Source organism: Cynoglossus semilaevis, chromosome 18 (assembly GCF_000523025.1).
Source record: "Cynoglossus semilaevis isolate Cse_v1.0 chromosome 18, Cse_v1.0, whole genome shotgun sequence".
Taxonomy (NCBI): Eukaryota; Metazoa; Chordata; class Actinopteri; order Pleuronectiformes; family Cynoglossidae; genus Cynoglossus; species Cynoglossus semilaevis.
The window spans coordinates 7194627-7218659 of NC_024324.1; the positions used below are offsets into that span (position 1 = coordinate 7194627).

General features: G+C 39.3%; 1 protein-coding gene across 1 annotated transcript in view; it reads left to right on the forward strand.

Annotated features, from left to right (window-relative positions):
- col9a2 (procollagen, type IX, alpha 2) overlaps window positions 1-24033 on the forward strand; it is a 129624-nt gene that overhangs the window by 10396 nt on the left and 95195 nt on the right. The window contains exons 9-15 of the mRNA XM_025065342.1: window positions 1962-1997; window positions 4661-4744; window positions 6700-6838; window positions 7263-7320; window positions 11256-11314; window positions 20181-20292; window positions 20426-20662. The gene's annotated coding sequence lies outside the window, so the exon portion shown is untranslated. The remainder of the gene's footprint in view (window positions 1-1961; window positions 1998-4660; window positions 4745-6699; window positions 6839-7262; window positions 7321-11255; window positions 11315-20180; window positions 20293-20425; window positions 20663-24033) is intronic.

Sequence of the window (24033 nt, forward strand, 5' to 3'; positions counted from 1 at the left end):
TAAAAGTTGAAATGAGGGAAAGGAAAGTCACGAGTTTACATGCACGGCCTTCCCCCACATGTGATGCGTTTTCTAAAAGAACTATTATAGTGTCTTATTATTCTCCATCGAAGGGATGTTTAATGCATAAACGGACATTTAAAACACAAAGTGCAAGAGTTCAATTGCCGTCGTATCACCGGTGATGGCGGAGAATTATTTCACCGTGTACAGCGCTAACTCTGCTGCCCTTGCGCGCACACGCATACACGCTGAGACCACACACCTGCGTACACACAGAGAGACAGTCACAGGCGTTTACATTTATTGCCAGCTGCTTCAGTAAAGCCTAGAAGAGGAATAAAACGCTTCATTCTTTAAAGAACATTTAAATGTACCATTGACTAAATGGCCTCAAATGGTTGCTAACCTGCTGATACGTCATAAAAAGCTTTTGCAGACAATGTGAGTGTGGCCTTAAATGAAACAGCAGTGAAATCACATCAGACCATTTGTCTCTTAGACTCTTGCTGACTAATAAGGCGATCTATTAGTTTAATTATTAAGAAGAATTGTAATAACAATAATAACATATTTAACGTATATAACGAAAGGTTGTCTGATCTCTAATGTATGGCAACTCCAGAGAAGTTTAGATTAGTGATCACAGTGACATTTTATTTTCCCTGATCACTTTTACACTTGTCGTTACCAGGATGAAACTGAATACTGTCACCATCCCAAGGTTGAAAAACACTGCAGTAGAGAGTACTTCAGTAGAGACCACTAAAGTTAATTGATAATATTCAGTCAAAAGAATAGTCGGAATTGTTGGGGGCTAACAGAACACTTTGTTGCTTCGCTCCTCTCTCCCTCTCCCTACAAATACAAAAATGAATTGATGATAGTCTTTAGTTCTAATTAAAACCTAAAAGGTCTTCAGTTTGTCTTCTAAAGTCCATCACGAGGCCAGCATGATCAAATATGCTCCTCGTGTAAATAAATCTTTTATTCATTCAAGGGACATGAGAGCATTAAAAAAAAAAAAACCAAACAAACAAATAAATTATATTATTCCCCCTTTTTTATGAAAGAAATTGATTTTAAACAATTTTACCTCAATGTCACACAGTGGACCTTTAAAAGCTCGGCGTAATCTGTCGTATTCCCGATTCCACCACAAAAGCTTAATGACATTCGTAGAGGAAATATATTTATTTAACAGGGGGAAAAAAACAAACAATAAAACAGAAATAAAATTGTTTTTTTTATGACCACTATGCGTCAAATCATGGGCAGGAAAGGTGTTGTTGGATTAAACGAGCTCTGGCAATTTTTACTCTTCAACGAGAGGCGATGGCCGTGAGCTGTAAACTGGATCGTACACTGACTATTTTTAGTATCAGACATTAGGGAGTAAGTATTGTAGTTTTTTTTTTCTTTACTTTTACAAGTAAAAGCCTTAAATGTAACTACTGTGTCTTCCATCATAATTATTGTGGCTCCAGCAGCCATCAGACGTTTTAGTGCCTACGTGCGTGTTTGTGCGTGTGTATATGATACATTGCCCTTCAGTGATAGGTGTGTTTTAACAAGCTAATATAGCTGCGTCCACCTGTTTTTAATTAGAGTAAGACGCTTTTGAAAAACCTGCAGGCAGCTGGTGAAGGCCAAGGATTACACACAGCAACTGTACAACACATGGCCGCACTAGCAAGGATGCAGACACACACACATCACTTATTTATTCCACATTTCAGAGCACTCCAGTCAGGAGGAAATGTATGCGGAGTACTGCTAATGTTCCACATAGGTATATTATTTATTCCAACAAATACTTGTATTTTAAACCAAACTATGGACAAAATGCTGTATTTTTAATACAAAAAAGTCTTATTTCCCAGAGAAAAAATGTAAAAGTGTTAAAATACACTTATTTACTTATTATTATTCATTCCTTTTTTTTCTGTATTCCCTTTTAGGTTTTCAACAACAGGCTGTTCGGAACTGCATCAGCTGTGAGTCTGCATTTCCATGTTCCATTTGCCCTTTTAAAATTATATGCAGCCCCTAACAGCTTGCAGTGAAGGCCACTCAGAGTGGCAGTACAACAAGGATTGTAGTAATTTTCTACAATATAATGTTTCTATTTATCACTCCGTGCCTTTTGCCTGGATCTGGGCGACACGGGGTATCTTAAAAAGAATAAGAATTAAAAAAATAAGATCGCAACGTTCATCCTTTCATAAGACTTTCTGTCATGTGGATAACAGTAGTATGGTGCAGCGGTTGTCACCATTTAACTTTATGGTTTATATTGCAGTCAGAAACATAAATATAAAGTAAGGCTGTCTGATGATTGGAATCTTCAAACATGTAATCACGGGGTAGCGGTGGAATAATCACTGCATTCCTCAATCTGATAAAACATTATTTAAGTTTCAGACTTGATTTAGTAATTACTGTGTACATCTACTGGTAAAATATCCATCCAGTTGCATACACACATTATCCCATTAATTATGTCATTGAAGTACCCTTGTACTTTCTATCCATTCTAATTCCCTACTTCCCTCAGTACTCACTCTGTGTCTTCACTTAACATGATATAATCAGGCCCTGACACTGTTGTCATTGTCGTTCCTTTTTAGTATCACATGTATATCAACAGAATTACTCTTTAACCTTTGACTCCACTGACAAAGTTGCTTATAATACTGTGCCATATCCATTCTGACAGCACGTCTGTCAGGATGTAGACTGTAGTGTTGTGGATTTGCTCCATCCTCCTTTCCCTGTTACTTCTTACACCCACAGTGTCACCAATTTTAGTTTTTCACACCTCGCCCTCGGGTAAGTAAATGACTGCTCACTCTAAGTCTGAATACTCCAGGAATTATTTTGATTTCTCCCCACTGCTGCCAAAGTGTGTACACTACTATATTCTAATGTTGGTCATCATGGTGGTACTCAGAGAGCTGTTTTTTCAGGTGGTACAGAGTATACAAAGTTTGAGAACCACTCATGTAGAATATATGTATGTATATATATACATATACCAGCAGAGATATCTTTTAAATATATACATATATGTATGTTATATACAGAGTATATACAGTATATGTAGAGCATATATAAATATATATATATATGTTTCATAATTATATAGCAGCGTAATATTAACTATATTATATGCAGCATATGTTAAATATATATAAATATATATTTTGTGTATGTATCACTACATCCTGAAACAGGTTTTTATCTAGGTTAAATTTTAGACCTATATGAAATACTACAAGTGTATTCTGAGCCCGTCCTGCAGTGATGGAACAGAGTTAATGTTGTTATTTGGGACTTACCAGGCCCTTTATTGTCGGCCATTGTTGTGCCAAGACAGTCATTGTATTGACTCATTGTTGTATTGATCCACTAATTTCTCTTGCATTTGTTCCCTTCATTCCTCCTGCCCTCCTCTCTGCCCAACCCATTCTTATTATTTTAATGAGGACAGACTTGTGCATTGGCCAGACACATGTAGACTAATTATGGGGAAATGAACCTGCAGAATAAATGGGCCATTGACCAACATATTGACTTTGACTGCCACCATAAGCAATTAAGCTTAGGCTGATCAGCATCTACAGATGGAACCCTCCTCTCCTATACGTCCTGCAGATATGCAAATACACGAAAAGTACATGCGACCTCTGGTACATTCCTTTCACATCCATGTGTCCCAACATACCTGGCATGGATAAGCCTGGTTTCAGACAGTGTGTGTGGTCTCCCCAGTCTTTAACTCCACAATTAGTTTGACATTCTTTTAACACACACTGCTGCTTCAGCGGCAAAAAAAGCGACAACAGGGTGATATTCCATCTGTCCGGCCATCTCCGAGTCACTGAGTGCTAATCCAAACAGATCTATACTTAAAACAAATCTGTGTCCGATAGCATCACATCGAGGAGGTGACTGAAGTACAGTGGTAATTTATCTTTAAAAATGAGGTAAACAAAGTATGTTCTACACTACATTAAAGATTAACGGCTCAATAAAAACACATTTCGTGTTGTAGAGTATCGGTATATATTTGTATGTTCTTGCTAGGACAGTTCACAGGTGGGTCCTTACGATTCTCACATAAAACAATTAAACAAAGCTATTGTCCTTACTGCTGTGTGATCACGCTAATGACTGACTTTATCATTTTATAAATATAAAACAAACACACTTTTCCACATCTGTCCTTCTGTGTGTGGCTGTATNNGTGTGGCTGTATGCTTCCATTCTGAAGCCCACATCTCAAATTTGAAGTGCAGCATTGCATATTTTCCGGATTGCGCCCTGCAGCCAGTTATATCCTTCCCTATGTTGAGAGTGTATCAGTGGATTAATGTAGGATTGACTCTCAAACAAACAAGCCAACAGTGCCTGACTGTGGCCCTGTAACATCTCCCCTGAGTTTTGAGTGTTGAGTGTCGGCCTATATTAAATGGACACCTAATGCCGCTGTTTATGGATAATGAAACTGGTATATACCGTACACACCTCATATTTATGTTTAATCAATGGAGTTTAATGAGTTCATGTTGGTATTTCAATATTGAAACCCATTATTACAGTGTAAAATGTATTTAATATTTCACTGAGTGTTTTATTTTGGTCTTATCTTTTACAGTTTCTCAGCAATCCACCTGGGGGTTTCCTGCTCTTTCAGCATGCACTCTGGTGCCAACAGAACAGATGAGGACACAAACTCCAGGTATTTTCACTCTCAAGTTCCAGGAATTGGTCAAATGATTTTTATGTCCTAATTCAACCATTTAGTCATAAGTATGTGTATATTTTTGGAGATGCCAATGAAAAGGTTTGATTTCATAGAATAGAATAAAATAGAATAACCATTATTTACATTGCAAAACACAGCATTTTGTTAAACAACTGTTCAACAAAATTAGCATCTGTTAACAGCTTTGACTAAAAGTAACACAAATCCCAGATGACTAAATCCTTTTGCAATTCTCTGAAAAATAGATATATTGTCATTTCCAGATATATATTTGAAAATATTACATTTGTCTTTTTCATCACAGTTTTAGATTTCAACTTAATGATCTTTTAAAAACATGGAACTGGGCATGGAGGTGTGATGCTGCAGTTGCTGGTTGAACAAATATAAAATAATAATAACTTGGGTAGAGACTATTCTTTAGTTTTCTTTCTTTTTGGTGCACTAGTTCAGCTCATGCCATTTAGTTCTTTTTAAATCTTTAGATTTCACGTTTAAAGCCACTGATTAATCATGGTTAATGGCTGAAAGGTTAAACAACCGAACAAACACTGCAGGCATGAAAATACAATTAGAGAAAATGTCAAACAGTAATATCAGCTTAAATAGAATAAAACAGGATAAATTGTTATTTAGACAATACAGTTAATACATACAATTCTAATTGTATATGATCTGAAACATGTATTCTGCCCCCTAGTGGGTTAGGGGTTACGTCACATACAAATAATATATATATATATATATATTAAACCAAGTATCATTCAGAGACCTCTTGTATTTCATAATTTTGTAAAAAAAGAAGAGTCAGAAATTTTCATCCTTAAAAACAATACTTTCTGAAGCAGGCAGGTTAAAAATATATCCTGTCTCTAGAGCAGGGATGCGTGAGGTTGGAAGAAAAATTAGATTTCTATTATGGTTCCATTAATTACTGAGGAGTTCAGAATAAACAATACACTTCTGGGGATGAATATGGACAATGCTGTTTTCTCTTTGATAAATTATACAAGAAAAAAAAAGAGAGTAATCCATCTTTAAATATGGAGTAATGACTCTGACAACCCGAAATGTTTCCAGATGACTGAAAAATGACTGGAAGTGAAAGAGTCGGCGCCTGGTACTGAACTATCACTAATGCAAACAGATCCATCGGCGGCGGGATTGTTTTTATGCTAATTACCACTGCCAGGGTTCCTGAAACCAGTGGGTCATAACAAGTGCTTATTTTGTGAAGGATGCCTCTGAAATTTTGATGACCGCAGAAGCCGAGCATACATACGCCGCATCTTCCAAATTGCTGAAAGTCCTGCTTTTAGAGCAAATACTCATGAATAAAAAATGCCCAACAATGTAAAACTAAAAAAAAAAAAAAAAAAATGACAGCTCAGTTGTGTGTGAAACAAAAAGAAAATCCTGCAGACGGCTGTTGAAATAACATATTCAGACCTTGCGCTGCTGGGTGCAGTGAAGCACACGTTTATACAAACCCGTGACTAAATACGTACACAGTCGGTTTACAAAATAACACAGAGGCTGGTTTATTTTCCTGGGTGTAGCTCTGCGGCCGGGGCCGCTGTTTTAAAACGCCAATAAGTCCGGTGTAGGTAATATAATATCTATTTGTAGGACGAAGGTGGCGTGTCAGAGAATAATCAGGTTGGAAGAATAATTAAAGAATGGCCTCGGCTTAATGCTCTGGTAATTGATTACACTGGATTCTCTGTGAAATAGGTTAAATACTCTCCTAAAATGAGTTCCATTAGTCTTTGGCTTACTATTTATATTCTCCTGCTGCTCCCTTATCATCCAGTGGAGATGGCTGTGATTAAATTGCCCTGAATGTACCTCCTCTTGCCTCTTCATCTCTTCTCTCTTTTCCCCTTTTATCTCACGCTCTCATGTTCCTGTGGCCCCCCGGCGATCAGGCACCGCAGGAAACCACTGCACCATCACACCTCCCTCTCATGCGGCTCTCAAATTGGGCAGTGGGCTGAATCCTTGTCTGCAGCCACCTACACTGACGGTCAACTGACCGTGGACCCTCACTAATCTGCACTCACCATGGTAATGGATGAACTATTTATTGATTTCTCTCTCTCTCTCTCTCTCTTGCTCTCTCTCCCTTCCTGGTGGCAGTGGAGTTATCAGAGTTTTTCCTCAAACTTTCTTTTTTTCTTTGGAAATGGATCATGTGTTTTTGAAGTTCCTCCCTACACTCTGGCCTAACAGCAACACACCAACAATCCCATAAAAGCCAATACTGTGAATGTCAACTGACCTTATAGGCATCACTTTTGGAAGAATCTCCATGTGTTTTTTTGTGTTTTGTTTCTGCCATAATACCTGGAATACGTCTGAAAATTCGAAGCACTGTTAAGAGTTCGTTCATTGTGTTCTCAAAGTTAGAAAACAGACAGATTTTGACAATTGGATTTAGCATTTAATGAACGTTAGACATGGTTGATAACCTTTCTTTCAAACTCACCAGGGTGGACCCTGCCATCAACTGATGACTGCCAGGATTGGATTCAACCCAAATCAACAAGGTATTTTATAATTTTTTTTTTAATTTAATTTGTAATTTTTCATTTTGTATTTCCCTTACCTGAAATTACAATTTGGAGGTTGGCACTTGTTAAATAGTAGAGAAATGCAAGAGACGTTCACAAATCAGCAGTCTACAAATCTGTTTAATGTATCGCAGGTTGGTTTTGCATTTCTCACAGGCATTGATATAGTCTCAGCCGATAGTGGGAATTCATCTTCTATATTAATGATCAGCCCAATATGCAGGTAGTCCTGTTCTGTGGGTATCCCTTATTTTTCTCACTTCACTACACTATAACCAGTGTAATACCTTACCACCATCACATATAGGGCAGTAATGCATACATTAGTGAGCTGTTAAAAATGATCATATACATACACTTATATAAAGAATATACCCACGATGCAGAAGAATTCCTATTGTATTTGATACGGTATCATGTGCATCACCTGTGATTGACACAAGGGTGAACGTCAGTCTCATCCGACCTACATGCGATGCTTAGCTGTTAGAGTTTCACATCAGTTACATTTTCTTTGACCAGAATGTGATGAATGCTTCCATAGGAGGTACTATTTTGATCCATTATTAAGGTCTGATACTCGATCACACTAAGAGATGAAATGCCAGAGGTTCAGTGGGTGCTGTAATTATTTTTCATCCAAACTACACAAGGAGTGAGTCCTGCCCTAACCCTGACTGTGGCTGAATAAAAATCCAAACATTGAAGGATGAGAAATTATATGAAAGAACTATAAACTGAAGTGGAGCTTTTGTAATCAATCTCTCCATGTGATGGTGGTGGTGGTGGTGGTGGTGGGGGGGTGGTGACGGAGGAGGTAAACAAGTGGATGCCACTGTGAAAAAATAATATACAATAACTAGAGTTAGAAATAAAAAAGACGAATACACCTCTCCAACGATGAAGAAAAAGCTTTCATGGAGTGTTGTAATAAAAGAGGAAAGGAAGGGAAGTAAGTGGAGAAGAAAAAGTAAATAAAGGGAAAAGGATAGAAAATAGACCAAAAAAAGGTGAAAAACTTTAAGGGAGACAAATAAAAGCTCTGAATGAACTAATGAAAAGATAGAAAGATGTAGGTGGGAAAACAGAGTTTTAAAGATAAGGTGGAGGTAAGATAAAGTGAAAATGGGCTAAATAAATTCAGTTCAGTTATTACTGTGCCTCCTAATGGTAAATTTATAGAACTATACTGTATATACATACAGTATATATATAGTAGGGCCATTATATCTCTCTCCAACCTTAGGAGCTTGATTTAAATACTGATGTGTTTAACATCAAGGTTAAAAATTGTATATTGGAGACAGTGTTATTTTTTTTTATAGAATGGAGCTCATGAGGAAAGCAATTATAAAAGCCAATATTCAATTTACAAAGACAACTGCAGGTTGGATGTGGAGGATTTATTTAAACAGTGAGGAAACCATGAGGCAACCGAATTATCTCTGATGAATGTTTACTATCCTTAGACGAAGGCCTCATATTTATGACACCAGCGAAAGGAAGTAATTATTACCAGCAGAGAATTTCAATTAGTCTTGAAACCAAAAGTCGATTCAGCAGCTCAAACTCATAATGCGGGAAAAACGCCATCAAGATTCAGGGGAATACGTCCGCAGATATGCTTAGTGGACACACTATATACTGTACATATAATATATATATACTGTATATATAATAGAGGTGTGTACGCTGTAATACTATAGGTACAATGATGTATTGTTTTCACAGTTTTCTTCATTGTGAATCTTAATTGGAGGGAAAAACGTACACCTAATATATATGTATGTATTTTTTTAAATATTTTTTTTTATTTTAAAAGTCTATTAATTGTCCAAAAAAAAAAACAATACTTCCAACGGTTAGTGTTGAAGTTAAAGAGATGGCGAGCACTACATAAACCACTCTTTAGAATATTTGGTAGTTAAGATGTCAAGTTTAGATCTTTTTGAACGCTGACATTTTAAATGACACCGTCTGAGACTTCACCTTTTTTTCTCAAAGGATTTCCTTCCTGTTGAAATGAAAAGGTCAAAGCACTTGTAAGAACCTGAAGACGTACTACTATTTGAATAACTTCTGTTCACAGTGTGGCTAAGAAGAGTAAAAAAATACCTCCATTCAATCAGTCCAAAGCATACATGTCTCATATTTGACACTTTTGACACTGAACCGAGAAAATCCTGGCGGTCGTTTCTGGCTAATCTTACTTCCATACGTCAACTAGTCTGTCAGTTACAGATCTATAGGCTTTAGATGAATAAAAGCGCACAGAATGTGGTGGAGCGATTACACGGGTAGACTAAGGAAACACTCAAGTAAAGCCCCCGGAACGCCTGGACCTCTCTTCCTTTCCCCTACATATTGTCTCTAACAAGCCGCTGCGCCTGGAACTGAAAGTACAGCATATACAATAACTCCTCAGCCTGGAGTTTGTTTGCCAACAGATGCTCTAATTAGTTGATATATGTGTGTTTACCACTAGCTTCCTGCTTCTCTGCAGGTCTGCTATATAACAGTATAAAAACAGCTACTCTGCTCTCCATGCTGCACCACGGCAACCACGAGACGGCCTTCCTCGAAGGACCCACTTCAGGTTCACACTGACATCTAAAATGTATCAAAGTAGTGAAACTTGTTGGAACGATTTCACATCAGTAGCTCAAAGGTGTGAGCCTTTAAAACAGGTTAATATATAATTTTAACGTTATATTCAGTATAAATCTGTCAAGCTGTGTTAACTTCATTTACTTCATAGGGTTTCATCTATCTTCAACCATACTTGATGCAATGGAAATATAATTAAATCATCATAGTTTTTTTTTTTAAGTTTCAATCCAGCTTTATTTAATTTATGTCTTTCTTCAAAATGGAGAGAACATTTTACAAGGATCTGTCCAAATAAACCTGCACGTAACCATCCTCTTATGAACTAGATGTTCCACAGTGAAGGATTTTACCTCTGAGTTTTTAGAATGCTCTGCCTCTCATTTATAAATACAGGTATTTAAAAAATACCTTTTCACTTGTTAAGTCTGTCCCTGAATTTCTAAACCAAGTGTTGAACACTTATCTCTAATGCAGCCATGGTTTTCCAAAATTATACATTCCATTCTTTTCTCAATATAAGTGGATGGATTTTTTTATTTGATTTGATTTTGAAATTTTATGATATTAAGTGTCTGACCTTCAACTATTGATCAACATGTTAGGTTTTTTTAGTTTACATTTTTTTTTAATTTTTTTTTTGACATGTAACAAGGTCCAGTGACAGCAACTACATGAGTCCTGACTGTTTCATTTTCTATTAAGGATTTCAAAGGAACTGTGGAAATTGTAGACAATATATTATCCAACCCAGGTGGAGTTGCAATGCTGGTTTTTAGCCAGCAGGTAGAAATAAAACCTAACGGGTCGTGTCTTTAGTGTTTATTTCTTTTTTTTTCAATGTCACTGCAACTGCAATCCAGACCAAACCTCTTTCCAGCAATATACTATTGTGCATTTCTAATTCAGTCATTAGGAAAAATTACAACAATGATCAAGAATAGAGGTGATTTGAAGTGATATCATGCATTGTGTGCAGTGTCTCAGCTGTTATATGGATGCTAAAGTTTTCTGACGCTAATCTAAGTGTGTGCATGGATTTAAAAATTAAAAAAAACCCTTTTCCCTCCATTAATCAGTTCTAAAAGAAGTAACAGAAACTTTATGACCATTGAGTCAATAATTTAACGCAGTGGTTCTTCCTTGTTTATAGATATACAGTAGATATAGAACTCTGTGGAACATCTACAGTAGCTGTAGATGTTCTAGTGTTTCCCAGTGTTTGTCTTTGACTTGACCTTATATCTGTACCTATACCACCTTGACTCAACTACCTTCCTGCTTCTGTCTATTTCTGCTTTCAGTTCTTTAAAGAACCACTGAGGCCATCACCGAAAACCTGAGCTGCTGACAGTGTCATTGGGTAAGATGACTCCCTGCTGTTTTCTCCTCTGTAAAGTGTTAAACAAAACTTTTACTATTTTTAAAAAGGATAGAGGTTATTGATTTTGTGCTTCGTTCTCATGCATTTACTGTTCAGCAGTCGTTCTTGAAGGGTGACGGTGGCACAGTGTAAGGCTCCTCAACTGCTTTGTAAAAGGTTCAAATATCTGAATTTCCTACAATGCAAAGAAGATTGAGTGCCCTACTGAACATTCAAATTATTATGCAACTCTGCTGCATACTATACGTTAACACAGGGTTGTGTTAACGTATACTGTGGGGTCATTGTGTTAAGAACTGAGTACCAGTAGATTTCCAAAGCACATAGTATATGGTAGTGATCATTAGCCGATCATCAGAGATCTGGTGCAGACATGTCTGCCACAGAACCTCAGTAAGAAGGATCCAGTATTTTACTCTTGATTTATCTCTGGGTGGTGCAGGGCATTCGTCTGTTGATAATGCGACACGGCAGGTGTTCAGCCTAGCATTAAATCACTGATTAGTTTAAATGGAGCAACTTATTTCAATCAATTTATTAGTAACGTGAATTGAAAAAGGCGCGATGCGAAACTTTCTGCTTCTCTAACTATTATAAATTGTGTGCGGTGTACGGCGGTGTGTGTTCATGCTGATGCTTTGAGAGTAAAGGTGATGTCCCAAGGCTTTTTAGTGTTCTTGTTCAACAAACTAATAATTTAGAATCTCTTTTGTACAGTTTTCATGTCTTTTTTACCGGCTCACTGGCTGGATTTTAAAAGCCTCGAACAAAATGGGAGTATTATCAGCAGTCACTTATATGATTTTTGTCCCAATATTTTCTTAGCACCGTACATATAAAACAAATAAAATATAAATAAAACCATCATGACACATACTGTACACACACAAAGACTAAACAATGCAGTCTTCCAGTCAGAATTTCAGGTTCCTCAGTATCTGGTTTAATTTGGTTTTCAGTTGTATTTTAATACAAACTCAGTACAATCTTGAGTTAACATACATCACATACATTTTTCCCCTTTTATATGTTTTTTAAGAAGGCATTTTCAATCAGAATTTAAATTGTAATTATATTTTTAAAACTGTAATTGTGACAAATGTGTCAAGATCTGGTGTCCAAGCATTACAGTCTGATGTGATCTTGCTTCTCTCATTTTTTTCTTTTTACTTGCTCCTTCATTATTATTAACATTGGTATTCATAAACACCTGATCTGCCCCATGTGTCTGCACCAGGCCTGGCACTGTGCCTCCATTGGAAATCAATGTTATTTTCATTAATTCAGTTAGTGGTGGCCCATCTCATTTTGCATCCTCATGCAGCCACCGCAGGGCTGATTAACAGGCTGGTAGAATGGCATGGCACTGTGTGCGTGTGATCCTTAAGTAAAATCTGCGACTTATACAACACTGGTGATTAGTAAGCATAATTCAGCAAAATGAGTCCAGGATTTAATCAAGAGATGAAGCACTGGGGGGAGGGACCAATGAGAGGCAGTGAAAAAGTGAGTGGATTATGCAGAGGTTAATCATGTCCATCATCTCTGTCTTCTATTACTTATCAGTGAGTGAAGGATGACGACAAGTTGGCCAATTTACGCAAACTCCCAGTGGATGCCCTTGAAAGTGACAAATTGCTAGGTTAACTGTGCCGGGGCCACGGCCATTGGAAGGGAATGGCCTACTTTATTTGGATTGAAAATCCATAAAGTGAGTTCATTCCCAATCTAGCCCGCCTCATCAGCTCGAATCCGGTGAGGGATGACCCCGTGGGTCCTCCGGGAAGAACCCTAAACCATCACGAGTGAGACAGACGCGTCCAGAAAATGGAGTTCATTTTGCGTTTCGTTTCAGAAATGTACAGGGAGAATTTCCAAGACAGCTACCTGACAGGGTGAGATGTATTTTTTCTGCCTGGAGCAAAACACCCCTGGGGTTAATTGCATCTCATTTTACGGCTGATAAAGCAAAGGGTTCACTGTAAAGGAACTATTGGATCTGCGGAAAAGCACTAAAAAATCCACCCACCTCCATATTAATTCCAACTTTCCCTTAAATCCGTGAGTTTGCCGTAGAATCCACTTAAAATTTGGAAACCTGAAATATTTTCAAAGTATATTTTGTGCTTTACTTGAGAGCTGTGAGTCACTGTCTGAAATGTAGTTGTTGTCAAGGATTCTTGGCTTTTGATATTTCAAATATTTAATACATGCAAGGGTCTGAGTGATTAGCACTGTTTCGAGTACAGAGCATGTTGGAATACTACAGTCGTACCTTAAGGTAGAGCTCCAGGTTGTCTGTGGCGGTGTGGGAGTGTAGGGTTAGTTTCTGATGCAAACCTAGCTCTAGCCTCTCTGCCTTGCTGAGATTGGGAAAAAAAGGCATTTACTAAGACTGACTCTCCTTATGGCATGACTGCAGAGAGTCAGGGAGAAAGAGACAAGCGAGCAGACAGACTGGATGGGTGTTTCCAGCAGGCGGGGGCTAGGGATTTAGGAAAATAACATTTGCACCATTGCTGAGACACAGGAGAAGTGAACTCTCTCTTTGTCTCTGGCTGTATGGAGAGGCATTCATGAGGAGGAATGGGATCATCCACCAGGACCTGGATAATGGGTTGTGGGGAGTTGATGGATCTTTTTCCACCTCTGCGTTATGTTCTTTTCTCCCTGTCAGTTGCCGTCTCACTCATTCACCCTCTTACTCTTCTCTCCCTCTCTATATACATTAATCTCGCTCACTTTCTACAGCAGCCAGGAGCCTGAGGACTCTCTCTGAGTTGTGGGGAAGAATGCAATGGCAGGGGCGCGGGGGGGGGGGGGGGGGGGGGGGGGGGGGGGGGGGGGGGGGGGGGGGGGGGGGGGGGGGGGGGGGGGGGGGGGGGGGGGGGGGGGGGGGGGGGGGGGGGGGGGGGCATGAAAGGCCCGAGGTTGGACCGAGAGGTGAGGGACAGACAGTGTGTGACAAAAGGATGGGCTTCGGCGCTAATGACTCCCACAGGGTAGAGCAGCTGTTCTGTTTGCAAAGGTTTGTTGCATGTGTTATTCCCATGCAGCCCTGAGTTAAAAGTGACTTGAGTGACTTGGGTAAATGCGAGCAAACTTTTCCAAGTGTGCTTGTATTCCAAAAATGTACTTCATACTTGGTAGTTTTAATTTTTAGTCCACCACCTCATCTGTTAATCCTCTGTTACAAGTAAAGCTTGTGAGCCCTCTAGTGTTAACCAGTGAGAATCAAATAACAGCATCAAATAAGGGCTCCAATTATTTGTTTTCATATGCATTGTCGTTTGGATCCCTATGCAGCACAGTTTCCAAGGTCCATACATTGTCATCGAGAAAATTTCCAGTTCGGCTGACATTTACGTGTCGATTTTTCTAAGGTGTGAAAATGGCCAATGCTTTGGAAAGCATGAAAGATCCTCAAGGCGCTCGGACTCTTTGGTGAATAATGTGATATTAAGCAGATCTGACATTTTAAAAGAGGCTTTAAAATCCGGGGCATTGATCAAATGCGGGATGACAAGCATCATAGCTCCGTTAATGGCTTTCTCGATGAGACTTTTCAAGGGTTCGCTCGTCGACCACTGGTGTAACCACAGCAGCTGCAGTACATTTGTCACCATCTGTATTCACTTCTACATGCAGACACCCCGAATTTCAATATTTGTTGCATATATTTATCTTGTATAGCTCAGTAGATTATAAATAGTTAACTATGCACACCAATTTTAAATTACTAAATTGTTTATTAATATATAGTGTAATATAATAATAAATATATATTTAAAAAATTTGCACAAAAATAATATCAAGAGACAATCAGTTGCAGTTGGAAAACAGTAGGAGGCCTGTATATATATGTATATATATATATATATATATATATGTATATATATATATATATATACATATATATATATATATATATATATACTTTGCCTCATCGTAGATCGTACCAAGAAGAAACTAGTGTCTGACTAGCTTACTGTCTAGCTGAATTTCTAGATTTCCCCTGAATTTTTTCAAGATCCTTCTTGTCACGGTTCGTTTGGACAGCAGCACATTTTCAAATTCTCCTCAGGTCTATTAGTGCAGCAGCGTGGACCGAGCACTCTTTGATGACCTCACCCTCAGAAAATGACTTACTATTCTTAGCAGTACTGTTGTATTGTCTTGGACGCTCTATCTCTGGATGTACAAGTTTGGTATTCACTAATCATTTTTGTACCTTGTTCCAAGGGACTCTTCTTATCCTCAACATAGTGAATAGATGAGGTGATTCTATCAAGGCAAGCAGTACTTTGTTGACTAATATGGGAACTTATGAATATACAGACATATATAGATACACATATATACGTATGTATAATATGCATTTGCATATTATTGCAAAGGCTCTTTTGAGATAGAAAAACAGGCTGGTAATTTATATACTCCAGAAACAGCCTGTTCTCACCACCACATGAATATTTATTCAGGGTTACACTGGCTGTGTGTATGAAATTAGGTTGTTTCTTGAAACTTAATTACTGTCTGCAACCAACTGGCAGTGGCCAAATGATTACAATTAGTGACATGTTTTGGCCTACTTTTCTGATTGTTCGGCTGGCGAACAGACACACTTGTTGTGCAGTTGATAGAGGCCTAAGTAGAAAGAGTGGGGGAAACAGATGACGCAGACGGCATGAGGGAGGAGAGAATTAAATGAATAATCTCTTACCCTGAAAGCTACCAGCTTATGACACTCCTTTGGAAGAGTCGAAAATCACATCTGCTCCTCCTGCATACCCAACCTTTACACAAAGTGTTCACCCACAGCTTTGGAAATCAGCCACTATTGGGTTTCATCATTTTGACCCCCCACTCTGTTTGTCCATCTAACTGCCATGCAGTCGGTGAGTGTGTGTTGTCCTAGAGCTGTGGTGGACTTCGGACCGCTGCTGGCAGTGGGGTCCGAACACTCTGTAGATGTAGAGAGAGACAGAACCGGCTACAATTCCCTGGCTCTCACCAGGGAAGTCACTCTAAGATTAATGAGTGTTGTGATATCTGCTGGCTACATGGCCATCACAAACTTTGACATCAGATAACTTCAGGGGATGCAGGGTCACGAGAGGTTTGGATGTGTTTTTTTTTTTTTGACTTGTGTCCACAAAAAGTGAAAGCTGCTTCAAAAAGTGCTGTATTACAGTGATCTATACTTCAGTTTTTCTCAGTCCTGGTTTGCAGTGCAACACTAGCATTGAAAAGTATCACAGAAGAAAGAAAGAGAAAGAAAATCACTTTTAGTTGCATTTCTCCAAAAATGCATCTTATAATTTTTCACATAGACCATGGGCAATTTTTAACCATTTAGTGCCAATATATTGTTTATACATTTGTTAGTAAAATATTTTCACATCTCTCAGGTATTCAACCTTTGGCTACATTTTAGCTTTTTGCTACATGTTTTTTTTATGAAGGCTGCCTCATTAGACATGTGAAAAAAACACACACACATTTCATCTTGTCAGGAAGTCACTCAGACAGACAAGGGCATGGCAGGAAATGAAATAAATATGGAAGGAATGACAGGAGTGAGGGGCCGCGTTGACATTTACTGTGATTAGCTCGTGTAGCCGAGACTGCATTTCTGTCATCCTCTCACTCACCGTCGTTGTTTCATCATTCCTTCATGATCCCGCATGTTCAACTTTTCCTGCTGCATGCAGATATGCGTGACCTTTACCGTCCCCCCGGTGAAATAAACTTATTGAGGAAAAGGAAAAGCCCGTCATACACAAAGGTGCAACATATTAAACTGAGAGATGAGGCTGGTGCCAGATGTCACTACTTGTTAATTCACATGGACGTCATTTCACGGTAACGTGTGTGTACGTGAGTTTCCGTATGTGCGACTTGTTTGTGCTCTGCAGCTGCATTTTGCTTTTACCATTTCCAGCCTCCCCGCAGCTCCATCCTCAGTTCTCCTCCATCAAGGGCATAATAGTGCGATCCGATGGACGATAATGGCGGTGTGATCCACAGGTCCGCTGCCCTGGCACCAGAGCAGAACAGCCTCTATCATGGCCCATTACAGTCTGCTTAATGACCACAGTGATGAACCAAGCTCTGTGTCAGCCTGTGCTCATGCTGTCTGTTAAAAACAACATTTCCCTCCCTCATGTTCAGCTGCTTCGTGACAGCTACGTACAAATTGGTGGATTTTATTTATTTTTTTCTCTACTTCCTGAAGTTTGCTCTGGTTTCCCTTCAAAACAGGTCACTGTTGTTCAGTCTTTACCTGGAAAGAAATTCAACTGGAAATTGAGTATTAAACCAATGGTAACGCACCTGACAGTTTTATGATAGTAACTCGTGGTCTTTCTGTATGTTTGCTTGTTTGTGTCAGTTTGTGTTTGGGGGAGGAGGCGGCCAGCCTCCTTTGACTGACCACAGCAATAAGTCCAAGTCTGAATGGTTGTTTTGAATAGGACTGAATTTGACCTTGACGTGGACTGACCCACAGTTCAGGGTGTATCCTGTCTCCGCCTGTTCACTGCTGGGATTGGCTGCAGTTCTTATTGGATGAATGATAATGCAGAGGCCATAAATATGATGATTATAAGAATCACTGAGCAAAAACTAGTCATGAGAATTAGAAAAAAAAATTGGATGGAATAAGTAAAGTAATTCAGGATTCAGTTCGGTGCGATAAATAAAATCGAAACTTTAATTCACCTAATGGAAATAATAAAATAACTTTTATGTCCGGGCCATTTTGTTTTTAGTGAGTGCCATAAAGACGCAGCACCAGCAGGATGCAGGTGAACGCACTTCTACTTTCCTGTTGTTGGTCTGTATCCGACTTTGCAGTACCCTGCTGAGCCTCTTGGAGTCCCGCTACAATATTTTCAGTGACTCTAAAAAGAACAACTCAAGTACCTAGTAGGAACCAACCCTTTATAAATTTAAGTAGAAACTACGATAAAAATTAATCATGTGTTTAACTAATGAGTTAGACAGTCAAAGTTACAGGGTTGTTCCCGTGAAACAAAACAAACTTAAGGAAAACGGCCTTGTAAAATAAGAGAGCGGCAGGTAAATGAAGATAAAACCTTCCCGCACATTTTACTTAATGTGTTGCTAAGGCGGGAATGTCGCCCTGGCTACGTAACATTAACGATCAGAGGTAACTAAGACTTTTGGGCTTGACTAGTTGAAGTAAGTGACAGGATGTAATCCTCAGTGTTAAACAAAGATTACCTTGTTAAACTGAGTGTGAGTCACGGTGTCCCCGAGTCACCTGATGCAGAGTAAGTACACACTGACAACAAAGCTTAATTTTTAAAGCCCCATAATTAGGCATCTGGCAAAGCAGCTCTCATTATGTCTATCCGGTTGTGTGTGTGTGTGTGTTGAAGGGAGCACTGCAGTGGCTTCATACATACAGAACAGAAGAGAAAGACACATGTATGTGTGTGTCAGATGGATGCCTGTATTACATGTTGATGCCACAGCGGCAGACTTGTCATAAAAGCTGACAGATGCATGAACAGAGAGAGAGGGAAAATCAGCTCTGTCCAGGATATTACATTTCAGACACATTGACAGCACCCTGATATTTTTTAATTATAGTCAGCCTGTGGGGTTGAGTGAGCCACAAAGGACGTCGCTGTTTTTTTTTCCCCACAAACAATATCCACTCGGGGTTTTGCCGAGTGTCACATGTCAAAGCTTGATGTCTTAGTTTCCTGCCGCGGTCATCCTAAGAAGTGAACCGGTCCATAATGTAGACTTAACTGATGGTGAAATCTCAGTTTCTGCTCAACAAGAAACTTAGTTATTTAAGTCTTTTGCAAAATAATACAGTGGTGGAATTCTCAGATATGGATTTAATTTTTTTTCTTCCTTGGCTGCGTCTGACACCCCCATCACCCCCACCAGTCTGCCCCAACTCTGAACCTCTTTGTCCCTCACACATTCATTCCCGGGCTGTATGATATGTGGTCATGTTGTACAGTCACTGGAAAATGACTGATGATCTCTGTGAATGAGTAATACAATCAGAGCCTCGGGGCACTAGAGTGAGGAGAGAGAAGGGGAGGAAACGAGGGAGAGGGAGAGGGAGGAGGAATAGATCAGCCAGAGATATGAGACTGAATCTGGGTGTCTTAATTTAGTGGGCCATAATTAAAAATCTGTTTGCCAGTTTTTGCTCTCGCTGCTCTGCAGTCCCACCTCCCCCTGACAATTAAAGATTTAATCACCATCTGCAAAACAGGGTGAGGAAAGTATGTCTGACCCAGAACTTAAAATGCAGGATGATACTCTTTAAGGACAACATTTGCAGAACCTGGACGCTATAATATTCAGCTGGTTAGTTTATGCGCAATGTGAGATTGTAGAATATTTATTGTACTAACGTGTGCCTGTGGAATTGGAGGTTGACATTTTCACCATATGCTCTGGTGCATCTCTTTCTTCCAATCAGCTTTGAAATGACCTGCTATGCAACATTGTCATATTTTAATCTGATGTCAGTTCAAATGTTTGTTAGACTTATTTCCAGGAGCCTTAACATAGTTAAACTAATGGAGCTCAAACTTTCTTATTGTGTCTCTAAAAGACTTAAAGCGTGGTAAGGATATTTATAGTTATTGTCTTTCTGAACTTTGCTAGACAAGCTCCTGCAGGAAATGTTTGCTCTCTTTCCTCTCTTTTTTGCCACCTTTTTCTGGGGTAAATAATTAGCTAGAGCAAAATCAGACACCACTGTGACATTCCTGGTCAATTTGCCTGAAGCGGGGGCTTTTCTCTTTGCTTGAACCGAGGTGATGGGACATTTTGTATCTCCTGCCAGCACAGATGGTGTGTGCCACTGGCCCACAGACCTTGGTCACAGCAACAACCCTCTACGGACTGCAGCTGATGGTTTAAAAAAACGTCTTTTTTCTGCCCGGACTGTAAATGAGGTAAATGTGAGAAGCCCTAACTGTAAGGAATCGAGAGGATATCTCGATATCTAAAAAATGCTAAAATAGGATTCCAAGACTTTGATTGTACGTGCTTTAAAAAATATTGCTAAGATTTTGAATCACCTTTCAGACAGGAAAATAAAGTCCTGAATGTCACTCAGACCTGGCACTGCCAGTTGCCCCCAGCGCTCATCAGAATGCGGCGCCTCAGCATCAACCTTGCCTCGACCTACCTTACTGCCTCCTGGGGGTATTACTTCATTCCTGTTCCGACCTCGGCACCCACAGAGTAGACCTTGTTTGGAATCTTGGTTGTGCGGGACTTCTGTGGATCCAGCGACCTTGACTGCAGACTACTGAAAAGCAGGTGAGGCTCGGCGTCACGTGAACTGTATATTTATTTACAACGATGTTAAGCGCTCATTAACAAGCTGTATTATGCAGCCGTGAAAGGAAGACATTTTTCACCAGCATATTAACTATTGTACTCGCTACTTATCAGCGTAATAGCATTGTCACTGGGACATTGTTTGCTCTATTAGAGAAAGACACTTGGCTCGGCGTTGCAGCGCGTGATATAACAAGTCACATTCTTTATAAAGTCAATAGAGGGGAAACCATGAAAGGCACGTCCACTTTTATAACAACAATTTGAAGAAATCAATAGGAGCATTTAGTATTTGCCCAGACCTACTATTTTTGTGCTTGAAGTCTCCAGAAAGAGCCAAATCCCCCCTGTAAGAGAGGACTTTATCTCAGACTTACCACCTCCTGTAATTAAGTCACAAAGTAGAACTGTCTGGAGTTATCTGTGGGGAGAAGGTGGGCAGGCGAACTTTGAGACTGTGACATATCATGAATTACAAGTCAGTCCATTTCCTGGCCAACTCTTATCGGTTCAGAGACGTGTTCTAAACAGGAGCTTTAGTTTTGTATATCAGGCCAGTACTTAATGGAATTGATGGCTCCGTATCAACTTAAGCCCTCACAGAGCGGGGCGGGGGGGGGGGGGGGGGGGGGGGGGGGCGGGGGGGGGGAGAGCGGGCCTAGGAAAGAGAGAGGAAGGGAGAGGAGAGAGAGAGAGAGAGAGAGAGAGCAGGAGGGAGAGATTCAGCCTGTTTGTCCACTTTGAGTCTGATGGTGTTGGCTGAAGAATTAGGTTTGTGAAATATGTAGTCAATCATCACCGGACATATTCTTTTACCAGAAAGAAAAGTCTAAAAAGAAAACAAGAATTATTCTAGCGTTCCACGACTGGTCCACGACTGGACTCCAAACTTTGTGAAGCTCCTAAGACCTATACACGTGTACTATACTATACTATACTATACTATACTATACTATACTATACTATACTATACCCCCTTCCTCTTCACCCTATACACCACTGACTCTCGGTACAACTCTGAGTCATATCTCCTGCAGAAGTTTTCTGACGACTCAGCTGTTGCCGGGTGTGTAAGGGAGGTTGAGAAAAGTGAGTAAGTACCATAGTACCATAAATTGTTTGGGTTGTGCTTTTTCTAATTACCTCGTTGTTTCTGATTGTCTCAGTATGCTAATGCTGCTGTTACACTGTATTTTCCCAGCCTGGGATCAATGAAGAACATCTTTCTCTCTCTCTCTCTCTCTCTCTCTCTCTCTATCTATCTATCTGTTTATCCATCCATCGAAATGCTATTTTATTTATATATTTTTTTGAGTGCCTGGTCCCCAACCTGTCTGTACAGAAGCATTTTGGCCCTCTGACAAGTATAGTTGGTAAACCCCTGGTATAGAGATTGGAAGTCCAAAAACATGCAGTCTTAGGTTGATCAGAGGCTCTAGTTCAACCATCGGTAAAGTGTGAGTGTGATGGTTGTTCATCTTCACCCCATAGCTGCGGGGGGTTGCTTCCAGTACCCCATCCTTCCTGCAGGTCTCCAAGGGTGCAGGTAGATGATTAATGAAATAATACAGTAGATAGTACTACAGTAGTACTAGTGACTTAACAAGGTACTGCTGCTGTGAACCCATTGGCTACAGCAGACACAGGTTGAGTGAAGTAGGAGACAAATTATATCCCCGATGAAGAAGCCACAGACTGATGCCTTGCATAAAATTCTCATAAATGTTTGATTCTGTTTACTTGGAAGCAAAGTATAAAAAAACAAGTCTCATCACAAAGAGTGAGCTTTGCCTATGCTTAAAGCTTTGGGTTATGCTCCCAGTAGCACACAGCTGACAGGAAGAAGAAAGAACTGTCAGGAAACAATTAAGACTAATGGGGAGGAGGTTATGCTTGAGGAACATGGTTTTCCTGAACTATTAAAGACAATAAAAGTCTGAGAGTGGAGTAATTACTTTCATGAAGGAAAACTGTAGAGCTGCAGGGGTTTAGTTTAGTTTTCTTTTTTTTTTGCGTTGACCTGAAACCTCAGCAGGTATTAAAGTGCTCGTAATTTTCTTCCTCGTTACTGAATTCCTTCTTTTTTTATTTTTTATTTTTCTAAGCGACTGTTAGACACGTCCAGGCTTGCTTGAAAAATGGCTGAATCCCAAAATGCATTTTTATGACTACAGCTAATGATGGGGTCAATGATTTTTATTTATTTTTATATTGTTTTACTTAATTAACTGTGGCAATCATTATGATGTTTCCACTCTCTACCACAGTATCTCCAACCCACAGTTACAGCTGAAGCTCAGCCTCGGTGCAGACCCACAGTTTTACTTCCTAAAGCTGTCTCTTTCGCAGGGACTTTTCCAAAGTCAGAGTTCTTGGCCAATTGGCTGCATTTTCTGCCCTTGACATTATTCTGATAAACACTTTAGATTATGAATTATAAATCTCTAGTGCTACACTAACAACAAAGGAACATATTTATTGAGAGCGGTTGCCCAGGGTTTGGTAGTAAAAGTTTCTATACAGCGGATACAGAGGAGTGACTTTTTCCTCCTACTAACAGTTTCCACTATGAAAATAAAGACAAACTGTATGAACCTAGAACCTGCAGAGCAGAGGGTAAAATCACAGAAGGTTGGGGGTCTAATATCGGCAGTGAGCCAATGTGCCACTGGGCAGACACTTAACCCAATGTTGATCATCACACTCAGGCTATTCAAGGACAAACCAAAAACTGGAGCAGGTTTATGTGTGAAAGTTTTTTTGTTTTTTTTTCAGTAAGGGCAAACAGGCTGCTGTCTGTCTGTGAACGGCATCCCATAGTGATTAAGGGGAGAAATAAAGATACCGTAAGAAGAATTAGAGTTATTAAATATACTCATAGATTCTACAACGACTATTAATAAAAAAGGAAGTGTCATATTAATCATTTAGTCCTCGTGTACGTCCACAAAGTCATTTTTAATGCATCATAAATCATACATTTCCAAAATGGACAACAAGACCTAAGTACTTGACTCCTTTTTATTTTTTTAAATGTGCCTAAACAGCTAATACATTAGTAGAGTTAAAAGTTCCACTTCCAGCCTTTCTGATGTTATTATATAGTAAAATCTTTTTACATTTATATATATTAAATATTCTTTTTTGAATTTTTTTTCTTTTACTTTTTTTCTTTTACTACTTTGCGCTAACACAGGTTGTTTGAGCTAATGTTCATATATGTTACTATGCCATTACACTGGTCAGGCACACTTACGATTAAATGGGCTTTGTATAGCCCATAAAATAAAATGACATCCATGATCTAAACACTATGACAGCCTCCATTTTCTGCAGCAACTTGGTAATTT